The 17,168-nt window shown below is 35.3% G+C and overlaps 1 pseudogene; it reads left to right on the top strand.

Annotated features, from left to right (window-relative positions):
* Positions 1–908: 908 nt before the first annotated feature.
* LOC143260555 (tyrosine aminotransferase-like) overlaps positions 909–17,168 on the top strand; it is a 50,465-nt pseudogene continuing 34,205 nt past the window's right edge.

A 17,168-nucleotide genomic window follows, 5' to 3' on the forward strand; every position in this document is an offset into this window, starting at 1 on the left:
CTACTAATAGTCTATATACTTTCTATATACTTTCTACAGACTAATAATAGTCTAAATATAGTAATCTTAAAATATCTTCTAAACCAATGATCCTTCGCAATAAAAAGGTTAGTACATTTATGTAGAAAATAACGAGCTCTTTGATTGGTGCAACAAAAAATATATGATTTTATTTAGAAAAACGAAATTGACTTCCATATCTCCTTTAAGCATCAGACTACGTGTTCCCTGAAATCATTCAACTTTTATTTGAAAAATTGTTCAACATAATCAAAAGTTTGTATAATACGTTTGACTGGATCGACTTGAATTGGTTTTACTCTGTATATACAGGGTGTCCCAAAAATGTCTCGCAATCTGAAAGTGGCGAGTTCCTCAGGTCATTCAAAGCAACTTTTTCCTTGAAAAAATGTTCTCCGAGGCACCGTTAACGAGTTATTAACGAAAAACAATTATCAATAAGTGGCGAGCTCGGCTGGCGCGAGGTGACCGAGCCCATGAGCGGAACTGGGCTTCGTGCGCTGGTTGGCTGGGCCGCCTCGCGTCAGCCGTACTCGATTCTTATTGGTCACTGTTTTTCGTTAATAACTTGTTAACGGTGCCGCGGAGAAAATTTTTGTAAAGGAAGAAGCTGCTTCAAATGATCTGAGGAACCCGCCATTTCCGGATTACGAGACATTTTCGGGACACCCTGTATATTAAATTTTCGTTATGCGAGACTGGGGGACTAGTCATACCATCTAAAGAAAGTTACTTGGTAAAATTTTAAGAACGCTATTCCAATTTAAATGGTGCCCAAATATTTATGTGTCCGATTATTTATTCGCCTCTTTCCTTTTCTCTGCAATCATTTGTTATCCTTGTCTACTGAGATGAGGTCTCTTGAAATTCTAGACTCGAGGTGAATGATGAGGTGATGAAGATTGTAATTCTGAACTACGATGGCGACGTTACGTAGCGCCTCTGTCCGATCGTAGTTCAGAATTGTAATTACGCTTGGTAGACGCACCACGCCGCTGTGCGGGACTACCGTGCATGCGTCGTCTTGCGTAGTTATTTTTTCTGATTACACTGAGAGTGAGTCTGGACAGTGTTGCTAGATATAGTGAGATTTCAGTGCTTTTCACGGTTGGGAGCAGGAGAGGGCTGCTATAATAGCAGCACGTCATTATCCCCTCCACCATGAGAAACACCGAAATCACACTGCTGTACAACAATTACATTTGTATCTCTGCAATTGTAATATTAATATACTTATATAATATAATACAGTAATTAATGTAATATTACATTATTATATTCATTTATTTTGTATAGTACTAATATTTTTAGTATTATTTATAGTATTTATAAATTTTTATTATATATAGTATTAATTAACTGATAGCGTTACTATCCCGTTTAAAATTATAGGTTATCAGAGGAGTAAGGAAGCCGTTGCAGAATACAGTTCTAACGAATTTGTGAAAGTGAGACCTGAGGTGCGTGAAACCCCATGGAATTTATGATGAACCTATTATGTTACCTATTTATGTATTTAGTATTGTATTTACATTATGACATGAATTGTGTTTTTATGGAATAGCTTGTGCGCATAAAAATAAATTCGTCTAAATGTATGCAAATCTTCATTGAATCTATATACATGTATGTACTTATTATACTGTGGTGAAATGTAATTTTAACAAGAAGTCAAATTTCCGAATTGAATTATTTTTTGTATTTTAACTGTGAAAAGGTAAAGCAGTGGAATATGTAAAATTCCATTATTCCAATTATAAAAATTGAATTCAATGCAAATTCAATGAATACGAGAAGATCATATATTATGTGTTACGAGCCGAGGGCCAGGCAGTTTGGGTGGCCGGAGGTTGCATGCAATTGGAATTTTTGGATGAGGTGCGTAGACCAGCCGATGTTTACTTCGACACGGGTGGCTACCTTTAAGGTTAGGATAAGGTGTTTGGAGAAATTGGTATTAGGGTGCCTCGTAACTTTGTTAGAAAAGAAATAAAGATATTACCTCGAGCGGTTAAGATATATCTTGGTGGGTTATACCAACTACTGGTTTGAAACGGGAGATGGAAATGATTCAACTAGAAACGAAAGAGAACTGGTAGAAACTAATTTATTACGCGTTGAGTTTTAACAATTGTAAGTGAGCGTTCGCGGACTCTAACGCGCTCTCAGTTTCTCGCACTGAACCGGCAGGGGCTTCTGACTTTAGGTTGTTACCTCGGAGATTGCTCGAAGGAGAATTGAACTCGATCTTACTAATGTTTACGCCTCGACGAATGTCTCGAAACTAGCCCAAATCCCGGTCGCGTTTGAGCCCTTTATATAGTGAGATTTTTGTGGAAAAATGGTGGTGAGGGCGTTCCTATGTGGTCCGATTCCAAAACGTTCGTCGTGGTACCCCCTCGGAGGTACTCGACTCACGATATACAAATGCACCCCCGGCTGGCTGGCGCCAGCCTGACGCATGCCTTCAGAAAGGAATATAGAAAATTCGTGAGAAGATTCTCCGTACGTTACATATACGTACATTGATGGTCAAAAGAGTATATATCATACTATACGTATATCTTGGAAACACAAAATTTTTAAACAAAGTGCAAAATTGAAAACTATATATCAAATAAAGTGAAGAGATTAAAGATGCAAATTAATGTAAAAATACGAATGAAAAGTGAGAATATGTGAGTAACTAAAACAGATTTTTCTTTATTAATTAATAGAGTTCTGCATATAATATTCTATTTGTCCGCTTTAAACTTCAATTGCAATAGATAATTGCCTTGATGCAACTAAACTGTTAGAAATTGTTTATAATCGAATATCATTCAATAAATTTATTTACCATTGTATATGTTTCAAAAGGTTTTCCTTGTAAATATTAATTTTTCGTTACTTTGAATCTAATGGTTCCCAAGAATTTTTAATTACCTTGGCACATAACCGGTGTCGTAGTGTCTGGGGATGTACACACAAGAAGTATTTTCTCAAATAAATGAAGAAAATATGCTCGATGCCAGTTTGTATTAGAAACTAAAAGTTTAATAATATCGAATCACTTTGTTGAGGAGTCTCTCGGACTCTGCAACACCGCTTATGTAACAAAAGTGGGACAATACCGGTTACGGGTTGAAGTTGGGAGACTGTGCAGGAGAATTTAATTGGTTTGGAATGTGTTCTGTAGCGACCAATCTTTAACAATCTCCGCGGTAAGTTTTGTGTCTCGATCTTGTTACCTAATTGGAGTTACTATATTGCAATACTTGTTCGGTAATTGGAGTCTTCTAACACTTTCAGTAAATCTTCATTTTAAAATACCTAATTACCCGAATATATCTGTAACACTGTTAATGAAAGGCACACACAATTATTCGAAATCATAATTAATATTATCCGTCGTATTTGACGATATTTACATTTTTGGGTTTTACTTTTGTGTTCATCAATTTGTTGATACATACATTTTTTAATACTATTTATCCGTAAATAGTATGATACCGTAATCATATTCCGATACTCAAAAGTTGTTTATATTGTAATCTCTTACGTAAGCGAAACTTACAGTATTAAACAAGTTGCTGTGATATTGTATGCTTTTTAACTTTTAACATATTATTATGATTTGTGATAATGTGGTAATCCATCGATTACTAACAGTAATCGAGTAGTTATTTTTATTTATATCGTATGTTTCAGGATAAGTGACAATGTAAGTAAAACAAGAGAAAATTGTGTGAAATTCCTATGATAAATTGATAGAGCTTTCAAGAATTGATCATCTGATTAATATAATATACATATAATTGTTATGCTATAATAGTGTATGTAACCAAAGTACAAATAACATCTGGACATTTTTAAATCGAAACTAACCGAAAGTGAAGAAACATTTTTATGTTGAAAACGCATTAGAAATATTTATTGTAGATCATTTATAGATTGTAATAAATGATAAAGTCGGCGACCGACCGTCACTCCGCGTTGCTCACCACGCACCTCATGAGATTCACGGTGGGTGGACTGATCAGCTTGTGTCTCGTAAGGAGGTTGCCGTGGACGAGGATTTGATCCCAAGTTTGTTGCGTCGGCGTTCTACAGTGCGTGTTGAATTTCTTAACAGAAACTAACTGAACTCCACTGAATGTTCAGAGGATTCCGAAGTTTCTAAAACAAATATCGTTTAACTTGGCTGCATGAATGCCACAACAGTTTGAATAGCTTGAAACGGTATACACTCATACACGAAAGTATTCGAACGCTTAACATTCACTTAATAAAATATATGTGTTAAACTGAAGCATTTGATATAATACGACACATACAACCATAACGGATGGATCTTAAGACTGCGTAAGCAAAATTAGAAAATAATTCAACAACATATAGCGTTTTTACAGTACATTTATTGTAAACACGTACCAGAAATGGCTCACAAAAGTATCCGAACGAAACAATTAATAGTTATTTAAATTCAACGATTAAAGGTTTTAACAGGAAGTTGATCCACCTTTTACTTTTGTAACAGCCCTAAGTCTGTTATCCATTGAGTGGACCAACTTAGAAGTGACATTTGCATCTATTGATTGCCATATTTCAATAATATTTCGTTTTAACACTTCTTTCGAAGTAATAACCGTATTTCTTAATCATTTTTCTACTTCATCTCATCAATGTTCAATGGGATTTAAATCAGAACATTCTATAATACCCATTCTTTGACTATTTTAGCGGTATGCTTCGGATCATTGTCAGTCTGAAACCAATAATCGCTAGGTGAATTCAATTTTGATACACTGCTTTTTAAATTTTTTGCAAAATTTTTAAGTATTTCGAATGTCCATTATCCCATCGATGAACACAAGGTTTCCCACTCCACTAGATGCCATGCAGCCCCAAACTAATACAGATTCACCATTATGTTTTATAGTCGGCCGTAAATTTCGCGGTTCTAATTCTGTGTGTTCCAAGAAGAAAGCCATTTATTAGCAAGAAAAGTAAAATTGTACGTTTAAAATTCGCCGAAAAATTTATTTATGAAAATAATTCATTCTGGGACAAAGTATTATTCTCTGATGAGAGTAAATTTAACGTTTTTGGTAGCGATGGACGTAAAAGTGTTTGGAGGAAAAAGGACACAGGATTAGGACCGCGAAATCTACGACCGACTATAAAACATAATGATGGATCTGTATTAGTTTAGGACTGCATGGCATCTAGTGGGGTGGGAAACCTTGTGTTCATCGATGGGATAATGGACATTCGAAATACTTAAAAATTTTGCAAAAAAATTTAAAAAGCAGTGTATCAAAATTGAATTCACCTAGCGATTATTGGTTTCAGACTGACAATGATCCGAAGCATACCGCTAAAATAGTCAAAGAATGGGTATTATAGAATGTTCTGATTTAAACCCCATTGAACATTGATGAGATGAAGTAGAAAAACGATTAAGAAATACGGTTATTACTTCGAAAGAAGTGTTAAGACGAAATATTATTGAAATATAGCAATCAATACATGCAAATGTCACTTCTAAGTTGGTCCACTCAATGGATAACAGACTTAGGGCTGTTACAAAAGTAAAAGGTGGATCAACTTCCTGTTAAAAACTTTAATCGTTCAATTTAAATAACTATTAATTGTTTCGTTCGAATACTTCTGTGAGCCATTTCTGGTACGTGTTTACAATAAATGTACTGTAAAAACGCTATATGTTGTTGAATTATTTTCTAATTTTGCTTACGCAGTCTTAAGATCCATCCGTTATGGTTGTATGTGTCGTATTATATCAAATGCTTCAGTTTAACACATATATTTTATTAAGTGAATGTTAAGGGTTCGAATACTTTCGTGTATGAGTGTATACCGTTTCAAGCTATTCAAACTGTTGTGGCATTCATGCAGCCAAGTTAAACGATATTTGTTTTAGAAACTTCGGAATCCTCTGAACATTCAGTGGAGTTCAGTTAGTTTCTGTTAAGAAATTCAACACGCACTGTAGAACGCCGACGCAACAAACGCAGCGTTCGAATACTTTCGTGTATGAGTGTATATATACGAAACAGTGCGTTCTGTAGGTCTCGGTAAGTTACATGCATGTTAAAAATGTCATCTAAACCGGTTAATGCAGAGTCAAGTTATAAATATTCAAAGATTAAAAAAGCTGCAAAATTCTAACAGTTATTGGTCGAAAGTATCAAAAATCGTGACGAAACTGCGATCTCCGTAATCTTTTGAATCGTTTGCAGTTCATATCAAGTTTATCCGATTTCGATGCAATTCTTACCATGCATACATATGTATATGTTACCGAGATCTACGAACAGAGGCGGATTTAGGTATAAGCTAAATAGGCTATAGCCTAGGGCGTTGGTAGCTGAGTATTTGAGGAAAATCCCGCTTTAAGTTTTTCTGTATACAGTAAAAAATTATGTGACTTTAAGCTGTTTTACATTTGATTATTACGAATTAAACGAAAACTATTAATTATTTCCTATATATTATATTATGAATCACTTGATGGAAATTGACATCTTGTGAGGACGGGGAACAAGATTTATATAATAAATGATATGTATCTATGATTACGATTATCCTTCCTCTTATCTTTCCTTGTCATTGCGAGACGGCAAAAATGTATTAGCCTAGGGCGGCAAAAATCTAAATACCTCAAAAAAAGACTCAGATAAGAAAGTTATTAAAGAACGAGAGTTTTTTCTATTTTCTTTTGGCGTTCCAAGTAATATCAAAATTTAAAACAGCATTTTAGTCATTGTTTAGTAGACTCTTGATCATCTAAAATATATCATTTAATCCAGTTTCGAAAAAGCTACACCTTTTTTCAAGTGGTCTTAAATATATGACCGCCATCATATATAAGTTAACGAAATATACAAAATGCATTTTTTAAATTTTCATTATAGGCCTGGATAAAACAGTTGAAGAAACATAATTTCTTAATTCTTTTATCATGACCACCAATTGCAATTATAAAAAGGTGCACTAATACTTTGTATACCGACTGTATCTAACATTAATGCCCGAAATATTTTACAACACCTTTAAGTTCAATCCATTACGTTATCCAATATGATTGACTTTTATGTACCATTGTCCAAAAACCAGAAATATTTCAAAATTGATCTGATATTAAAATTATGCACCACAGTGTATAAGGTATACAATAAGCTATAAATAACAGTTTCATTGAAATTTATTGTTTATCACGTTTATCACGTTCCGAGAATTTATCAAAAATTGTAACTTTCATTATCTAAAATATCCAATCGTATATTACTGCTTTGTTTGACAAGATAACGATTGTAACCAGGTGCAAATGCATACGCATGATTATTATATTCGGGATATTTATAATATCCTTATCAATACATGTTACATTCACTATTTAAAAAATGGCAATAAAACAGTAAATTGCAACATAATACCAGACATGATGCCCAGATAATTTTAGACAATTTCTCCCCTTTTCTCCACATAAACTATTGGTTCTTCTTTGCCACTCGTGATTCTCTTCCTAGTTCTCGTTATACCGCTAGGTGTATAGCTGTCTAGTTTCTTATCTTCTCCTACCTCTCGACCTATTCAATCCCTTCCATTACTCAGCTCCTTCATTTCACATTCCTCTTGTCTCGTCCGATTTTTTCTTAATCCTTAACCTGCAACTCGACATTTTTATTCTCTATTCGTTTCTAACTGGAAATCCTGTTAAATTTGTTATACTTAAAAAGATTCTGCTACACGTTTGGTTTTATTTGGTTTTATTGAAGAGTAATATCGTACAATCAGTATACGCTAGGTCTACGTATAAAAAAACCTTGATAACTTCGGAAAGAAAGAAAACCATGTTATTTTAGCACAAAAAGTTTCTCGTCGAACCATTAGCATCAGAATAAATTCAGCTCACTTTACGTGGTCCACCCTGTATATTACTGATTTTGTTTCTTTTTTATATTCTGTTTTGGTTTTTTCTCTTATACTTCTGGGTAAAGTGAAACAAACACTACATATATGTTTATATAAATTTATGTTAGTACTACATTATTACAGTGAGTATTGCGTAAACGAAAAAGATTGTACCTTATTTGATTTCTACAGAATTAATTTCAAGAAATATTCTGTTTTACACATCACGCTGTATGGTTAAGTATTCTTAATCCTTCACTGGCATGCTGGGGACGTGAGTGACCCTAACTTCGTATTTCTATTTTATTTTGTAGTGAAAGCTTAATTTTCTACGTTTTTATTATTTAGCTAAGAATCAAATACAACAGATAGTTTATCGAGAATTAGAATTATTTAGTGTAGAATTATTAAGTGTTAAGAATTATAGTGACTTCAAAAAATATTCACGCAATAAATTTTGAACCTTTTAAAAATTCACATTACTTACTTAGATGATATAATGGGTGGGAAACGAAACATATGCTTTTCATAAACAATGCTACAGTTTGAAACGTTTGGAACATTTTAAAACATTGGAAAATTTGTATTGCGACATATTGCTACACACATTGCTATGCCTTTGGTTTGTTTACTGACATAATTAACTTTGTGTTTATCGAGTAAGGCATATGAAAGTTTTTTATTCTTTTGTTTTGTCTATTTTTGCATGAAAACATTTAATTCGTCGTATTCGATAAATATAAAGTTAATGACGCCCGAAAACAAACCAAAGAGACAGTAATTGTTCACACCACAGTAACTGACTCCACTATCCCAGGTTTGCACATTGGAGCTTTCTCTTTAAAAACCATATTTTATATATGATCCCGAACATCAATTGGATATTCCGAAAACGCGGATTGCGTCAATCTCTCAATTCCTGTGGCTAGAGCAGAAATTGACCCCCCTTGCCGCTGTTTGCACGTTTGAAACAGGACATAATTCAATTTGATAAAATTTTTATGTCCAAAACGGAATTTAAATGCCGAAACTATCTCGCGGGAGACAAAATAGTTATCAGCGGGAAGAGAAGTTAATACTTCCCGAGCTGAATCATCTAGCGAAGCGACTGAGACGGTAGCTGTCCTCGCCCCGTCCCAACCGTTTATATTCGCGACTATCTCGAATTGGATTTAGTACTCCTCCCATGACGTGGAACCGTCATAATGCCGTCAGCTTTAACGTGTATCCTAAGGTAAATGTCCCAGTGATTGGACACACCCAGTGACTAGACATCAATTTACATTTTCGTTAATATCGAGCTTTGTATTAACAATCAGACTACTGATAAAACTAAATATATATATACCGTAAATTCTCCCTAATTGACTCTTAGCTTGGAAACAAAGATGGACAATTTGGTAAGAGGAAGTATGATTATTTGAACCTTGCGGATCGTTTTCTTCCTCTCTTCGGATCTAGTTATCGATTGCCAGCAACTATAAAAACGAGCCGCAAGGCTCGAATAATCGTACCTTCTCTTCCCAAGTTGTCCATTTTTGATTCCAAGCTGAGGGTCAATTAGGGAGAATTTACTGTAATGTTTTCAAAACATTTCTTTTTACAAGAGAACGGCCGTTAGTTTTGAGCTTAGAATAACGTTTGTGTAATATATACCTTTAATAATTCTGCTAAGAAAATCTAATCACACTTCTTAAGCATATAATTAATTTGTATTTTACATTTTTACAACAAGTATGATATTTATTAACTCGTTAAAGGATATAAAATCCTTACACCAGTCACGCCCCCACTTCGCTGCACGATACGAGGCAGCGACGGTCGACTTATTCTTTTTTTTGTCTACGCTGGTCGCAACTGACAAGAGCAAGTGTTTTTTGTTTTCACGTATGTTCTAGCACTCAGAAAACTAAGCGACACGTGTATTTTATATATAATTAATAATTATCGCGATAATTCGATTTCAAGGGGTGAAACCCATCTTCAGTAGTTGAACTTGTGACGAGAATAATTAGAATTTCTCGTGGAAATACTAAACTCTTAAATTTTACTGTGTCTTTTGGAGACTGGGTTTCATCCCTTCAAACCGAATTACCGCCGATATAAAAAAAAGACGTATATCTTAACTTTTGAGTACTACAACATATTGTTGCGAATATTACAATATTAATTACAATACTAAATTATACACAATAGCAATTATATAACAGATATTTGATAACGATAAGTTGATCGCTCGATAGCCCGATCTCGACTCACGACTGTCCGTCGATACAATAGTTACGTTCCATTATTTCCTTAGGGGTAGTCCACCACAAGGCAATATTACATTGCAGCGACTTAATTTTGACAAGTCGACGTATCAATATGTTGCAATGAAAATGATCAGAGAGGATCATTTGCAATGAGATACGATAATATTCGAATGCCTCTGAAATGATATAACTTATATGCATGGTGAAAAGTTCAACGAAATCGGCTGACCTCCATATGAGCTGTAAACGATTAAAAATCACAAAGATCGCATTTTTGTCATGATTTTTTACACATCTGGAAATCTACAGATTTTGACATCTTTCAATGCCTGTAGCTTGGATTTGAGTTGTCCGATTTCGATTAAATTTTCAGCATACGTATGTCTTACCGAGATGTACGAAACGCATTTTTTTAAATTTTCGTTACTGGTTCAAACAAAAAAGTTAAAAAATGAAAGTTCTCGAAAATTTTGGAAATAATTTTTTAGCTATTGTCTAGTAAACTAATCCTCCTAATATCTCAAAAAATGTTGATCGTTATTTCGTTTTAGAAAGCATTCGAATACTTTCTTGTCTCACTATACCGAGTGTTCCTTGTGAGTACAGCGGTACTTACTTACAAGACTTTACAATGAGAAATTCCGGGAACATTTTTACATAATGTATAATAACAATAAAAAGAAAACAAGAATTTTCAAGAGTCCTTAGAAAGGTTTAATCCATTAACTTATGGTAAATTTAGTCACAGAAGAAGATACCTAATGTTTCTAGAAACATTTTTTTCTAGTATTTTCGACAAAAAGCGTATTTCTAGTTTCCCACTTGCTATATGATATAAAAAGTTCTTAGATAACAATAAATAATGAATTGTGAAACTGGATGTTTTAAATTTTAACCAGTTTCATTGATATACAACGTATCCCAAAAATTATATTACTTTCGGGAAATTCGGGGGATTCCTGAGGTCATTTTTGAAGTAATTTTTTCCTTAGTGCAAATACAATTCGCGGTTTTGTTTACAAGTTATTAACGAAAAAGATTGACCAATGAGAGGCGAGCTCGACTAGCGCATGACGGCCGAGTCAACGAGCGGACGAAGCCCATTTCCGCTCATTCATATCGGAAACGCTTTTACAATTTCTATTTCTTTATGTTTGAAGGGGGGACGTGATCCTTTGCAGCGGATGTTCTTGCGCGTTGGATCTCTGCATAACAGCTTTAGCACGAGAAGGCCAGAATATCTTGATACCACAACCTGGATTTTCGATCTATCGAACCCTGGCAGAAGGTCTCGGGATCACCGTAAAATCATACGATTTACACTGAGAGCTCCGTAACCTAGTTCTCACAGGGTTTCGATATAACCTTTTCGTGTGAAATATACTTGAATTAAGCGATCTTCCTTCGCATTTAGTGCCACTCTATGTATAATTCGAATGTAATTTAATATTTTAGAAGCACTGTTCATCTATGAAGTTATAATATAGTATAGTAGTTTGAAGAAACATTGATCTTTAGCTGATACGCATTTTCAGTTTTAATGTTGTTGATATCTTACTCGTTATTAGAATTGAAAATATACATACATACATTCTCCTCCAAAAGTATTAGGGCACTCACAGATAATTAAATAAATTTGAGAAATTGTTATAATTTTCCAACTTATTTTAAAGTTAATTGTATGAAACTGTAATAGCATATAAAATATATATATGTAATATATAAAGTAATATATGAAAATATATAATATATAAATTAATATATATATTATTATATATTATTATTATTATTATTATTATTATTATTATTATATATTATATATATTTTACATATTTAATTTTGATTAAATTATTTAATAATTTTTCTAATTTTTCCTTGATATATCCACCGCATTTTTTAATTACTTCTTGGACTAACTTCTGCATCCGTTTCATTAGTTTGTCTATAGATTATAGTAAAACATATTTTTCCTTCTTGTTTTAAAGTATGAACCATGTTGATATTTACTTTGCATTAATAAGCATGTTATAAATCACAATAAATAATTAAAGTCTGAAAGTAACGTCGGCAGTCGGGGTCGGTTGTAAGAAATTTCCACGCCTGATTTTCTTCATCTGATAATTTAAATAAGTACCTATATTTATTAGGTTAACTAATCAATTTAAAATTGCTACAATTTAGAATCATGGATACAAAAGCATGCAGAGATGGTTAGGAACTTTATAGCGTAAGCAAAAATAAAAAATGGTTCCAATGTTGTGGCTGTTATGACTGGGCACATAAAGAGTGTCATGCTGTGTTACAATAATTAATTGAATATTCCTTAATGCACAATAAAACCACCGTAACTGAATAATCTCAGATAAGTGGGTAAGAGATTGTACAATATAATTTTCATTGCAAATACAATAGTTTATGTGTAATCGTGTTCTAAAATCAAAGTGTTACAACTGTCATCAGTCTCCCCTACTTTCAACGGTATGATGCCATAAAACTTAATACTAATGAGAATACTAAATGAGAAATTATAATTTACACTACATCAGCAGAGGTGCCCTGATACTTTTGGAGGGGGATGAATATGTATTGCATAGTGGCTAATTTCGTGACTAAGGTGCGGAGGCTATTTTAAATAGGATTCTCGAGCGAGCTATGCTATTTTAACTCTCGAACAGTGAAAACATGATTGAAAACCAATATTGGATCGATTGTGACAGAAAATCGCATTATTCTTACATTGAAGCTAGGTTTCTGAGTCTCTTAATAGTAGCACTGAATAATTTGCTACCACAGAATCGAAAGCAGAAATTTATTGACCACCAAGTATTACGTAATTTTACGAATAAAATATGCTGGTAATTTTGAAAAGCCTTAGTAAATATAGGTCAAAAGATCAACCGTTTCTGAGATATAAACTCTTTTGTTTGCTAGTATAATGATTGACGTAATATTAACTTTTCGGAATCGAATTCAATATACTTGTCAAATATTTCGTCAGAGATGCGGAATTTTCGAGAGTAAGCACTTCTATAAGAAGATGATACCAGATATGTATAGAAATGGAAGGAGGACACATGGAAAATCTTCTGTAAATTGATCGACCTTTTGACCTATGGTTACTAAGGCTTATTTACTCAGTACTGAGTGCTCTATATACTATTTAAATATTGAATGCTTTTCTTTAGCACCCTGTATATTTCATTCGAGATATTTACAATTTTCCATCCAAGCGTATCAAAAGTATTTTTCTATTATAGGACAAAATATTTGGTGAATTGTATGATTTTCCAACGTCACGTTTGTAGCATGTGACAACATATCTCTGAAATACTTCAATCACTTACACCACTTTCAAAATTAATAGTGAATTCTAGTCATTGACTTACAGTGAACAAAAGTAGTGAATTTTACTTTTATTTTTATTTTTATTTTATTATTGAACTAAAAGTAGTCAATTTTATTTAAAAATACGATAAACCAATAGATTTATTTATTTACTTATGCTTCTGCTAGTAATGTTTATTACATTTATGTTTTTTATAATAATTCGTGAGACTTTTATTTCCTGTTGCAAAACTTTGCACATTTAACTGATCACTTATTGCATATCAGTTAATATATTATCTACAGGCGATCATTTTATAATTTCCGAAAGTCCATAATTTACAGTTAAAAATTGCTTAATAAATAGTTGGGTACTTAGCCACTTGTGAGTTTCATTTTTAATAAGTTACATTTTCGATGTATGAAAATGTAAATGTACACTTCTCGACGAAAAAATTATCCTATTTACAAACATTCAACTCAGGTTTGAAATATTTTCGATTTCGAGAGTGTCGAACCGTGGTATAGTGGATTTCAAATGCTGGAAAACTTGAAATGTGTGCTTTCAGAGCTTCAATTCTATGATTTATACCTTACATCACTGTCGAAATGAACGTGATGTCGCTGCGGATAGAACTGAAAATGATACAATCGTGTCATTGCTTACTCCACGGCTGTGACACAATTTTGTTTATAATATTGAAATATAGATGGTCGTAACATGAGACAAATGAAAATCTCGCTTGTTTTGGTTTCGTGACTTACATCACTTTTAAGATCATAGGCACAAATTAAGATGTGACTAAAGCTGATTGAAGTCGTATATATTAGAGGGTTACTGTTACTTCGCCGACAATTAGAGTAAATTACTTGTTATTTTTATTTCATAAAAAAAACAGCAATGCAAATGATATAGTAAACCATTTGTTGTATTTATAATTTTATTTTATTCATATTATATTAATAACAATTAAATACGTAATATAATATAGATTTTATTAACTTTACTAACAGATACACATATTTTTAATGCGTAACATAACATGAGTCTGATTATTGTATGATATAAACATTGTTAGCAGTTATCGGTGTCGGTGAAATAATTGTCGGAAATCAAAACGTGTCGGTGATATGATTGTCAATGAATAGAATATTGTCGGCGAAATGCGGTGTCGATGAAATCGTATCGGTGAAATGATTGTCGATAAAATAATTGTTGATGAAATAATTGTCGATAAAATAATTGTCGGTAATTTCAACGGGTCCCGTATTTCAGTTTATTTTACCTCTGCATTACAAATCAAATTTAAAGGGCGAAGTCTTTACTTTGATACCCTTGACCTCGGTTTCATCAAAGACCTCTTTTCAGTGTAAAGCGGAGTGAGAAACTGAAATTCCTTTCCTGCATTTAAAATTTGTTAAATTTAAATGACTTCACCGAGCTTAAAAACTGTTTTTCCATATTTATTTTGATGTTACCATATAAAGCGAAGTCTTCTCTTTACAGTGATTTTTCAAAAATTGAACAATCATTTTGAAGTTATCGAATTAAAAAAATTTTGCAAATTCCGAACGATCCTTTGAATTTGTATTTCAAAAGAACGAAAACAACCATAAGATTTTCACTCTGTTTTATAACAAGATAGGGTCTCTGAGAAAACTAATTGCAATAAGCCCAGGTAGAATATTTTAAGACACTTTTACGCTTTTCGGGTAGGATCTGTTCGTAATTAAGTACTCTCGCGTGCGGTGGTAGAAAGTTCTTTTTATTTCGCGGACTATGTCTGCGGACGAGTCGCGATACAATGATCGAGTTTGATCTTTCGTTTTGCCGTTTGCCCTGGTAATATTCTTGAACAGCCCTGATTGGTCAACCCCACGCGTTGGGCCTTTCCAATCAGCGCTGCTCATTTTGACCTTCTCACCGCCCGCCCCTTACGCTCTTTGCGTATTTTCGGGACGGCTCGGTAATCGGAGGGGATGATGAGTCATACGTGACACGTGTGGAAACTTTCCTCCGGGTCACCCACGTCGGGCCACCTGGCCTTTGGGTCGCTGGGCCCGCTTCGAGTACCCTTCGGAAACTCTCCTAATCTATGACGGTCTCTTTAGCTATTGAGGAATTTCTTAGAAAGACTCTACTGTGTAAACATCTACTGTGAAAGACTCTACTGTGCTATCAGGTGGTGAGCTTGTCTTCTCAAAAATAGCTTCTTCGAAGGAGAGTCATAAATTACGTTGGCCGTTTGCACGAAGACTGAAGATCTTATTGTGCGCACGACTGGTCGCTACATCACCCCCTTACCAGTGCAAACGTTACTTAATTCTACTTAAATTAACTTATCTCTAGGTCTAAAACTACTATATACAAGATTTTACTCGGTACTTTTTACAATGGTGTCTACCTATTTCCGACTTGCAGTCTATCTGGAAATCGCACTCGCCTACCCGAACGAGTGCGAGGGGGTTCCTGCGTGCAAGTCGGCGGACCGTCTGGGTTACGCTCGTCGTTCGGTCTCTGTTCGTCCTGTTGAGTCTGTACGTACCCGTCGTTGTCGTCGTCTAATATGTAGGCGGGTTTGAGTCGGTCGATTGAGACCGTAGTCTCTTTACCTCGAACCCGCACTACGAATGTCTTTTCACTTCGCGATACGACCGGGAATGGGCCCTCGTACGGATTCTGAAGAGGGCTTCTTACCGCGTCTGTTCTAATGAAGACGTGCGATGCTGTCGCCAAGTCTTTGAAGACGAAAACCCTCTTCTGACCGTGCCGAGAACCACTCACAGGTCGCATGTCTCTAAAATGATTACGGAGCTGGCGCACCACTTCGGCTGGCTCTGCTTCGCTGGTGCTCTCGTTGCGAAACATTTCCGCGGGTAGCCGTATGCTTTCGCCGTACACCAGCTCGGCTGACGATGCGTGTAGATCATCGCGGTACGCGGCGCGGATACCTAGGAGAACGGCAGGTAACGCATCGGTCCACCGGTCGTCGGCGCGACACTTTATCGCGGCTTTTAACTGTCGGTGGAGGCGCTCGACCATATCGTTCGCTGCGGGGTGGTAGGCGGTGGTTCTGAGATGCGTGCACCCGAGCAACACGCTCAATTGTCTAAAAAGATGGGACTCGAATTGCCGGCCTTGATCTGTGGTGATCCTTGCCGGTGTCCCGAAACGCGCGATCCACCCCGAAACGAAGGTACGCGCGACGGTTTCGGCCTCGATATTCTCGAGCGGTAAGACTTCTGGCCAACGCGTAAACCTATCGATGCAGGTAAGGCAGTATCTATTGCCCCTCGACACAGGTAGTGGTCCTACCAGGTCGAGGTGCACGTGCTCAAACCTGCTCGACGGCGGCGCGAAGGTGCCCACCTGACTCGAGACGTGTCGGCCGACCTTTGCTTTTTGACACGCGAGGCAGCCTCGACTCCATTCTCGGCAGTCTCTTTCCATCGATGGCCAAACAAAACGCTGTTTTACCAAGCGGATTGTCGCCTTTGCACCTGGGTGCGACAATCCGTGTACAGCATCGAAGACTTGGCGTCGGAAGGGAGACGTTATGAACGGACGCACGTCAGCGGTTGAAATGTCGCAGTAGACGGGTGCGTCGTCGTTACACGTGCGTATCCGTCTCAATTCCAACGAGGTATCAG

This window comes from Megalopta genalis, chromosome 14, assembly GCF_051020955.1.
Source record: "Megalopta genalis isolate 19385.01 chromosome 14, iyMegGena1_principal, whole genome shotgun sequence".
Lineage (NCBI taxonomy): Eukaryota > Metazoa > Arthropoda > Insecta > Hymenoptera > Halictidae > Megalopta > Megalopta genalis.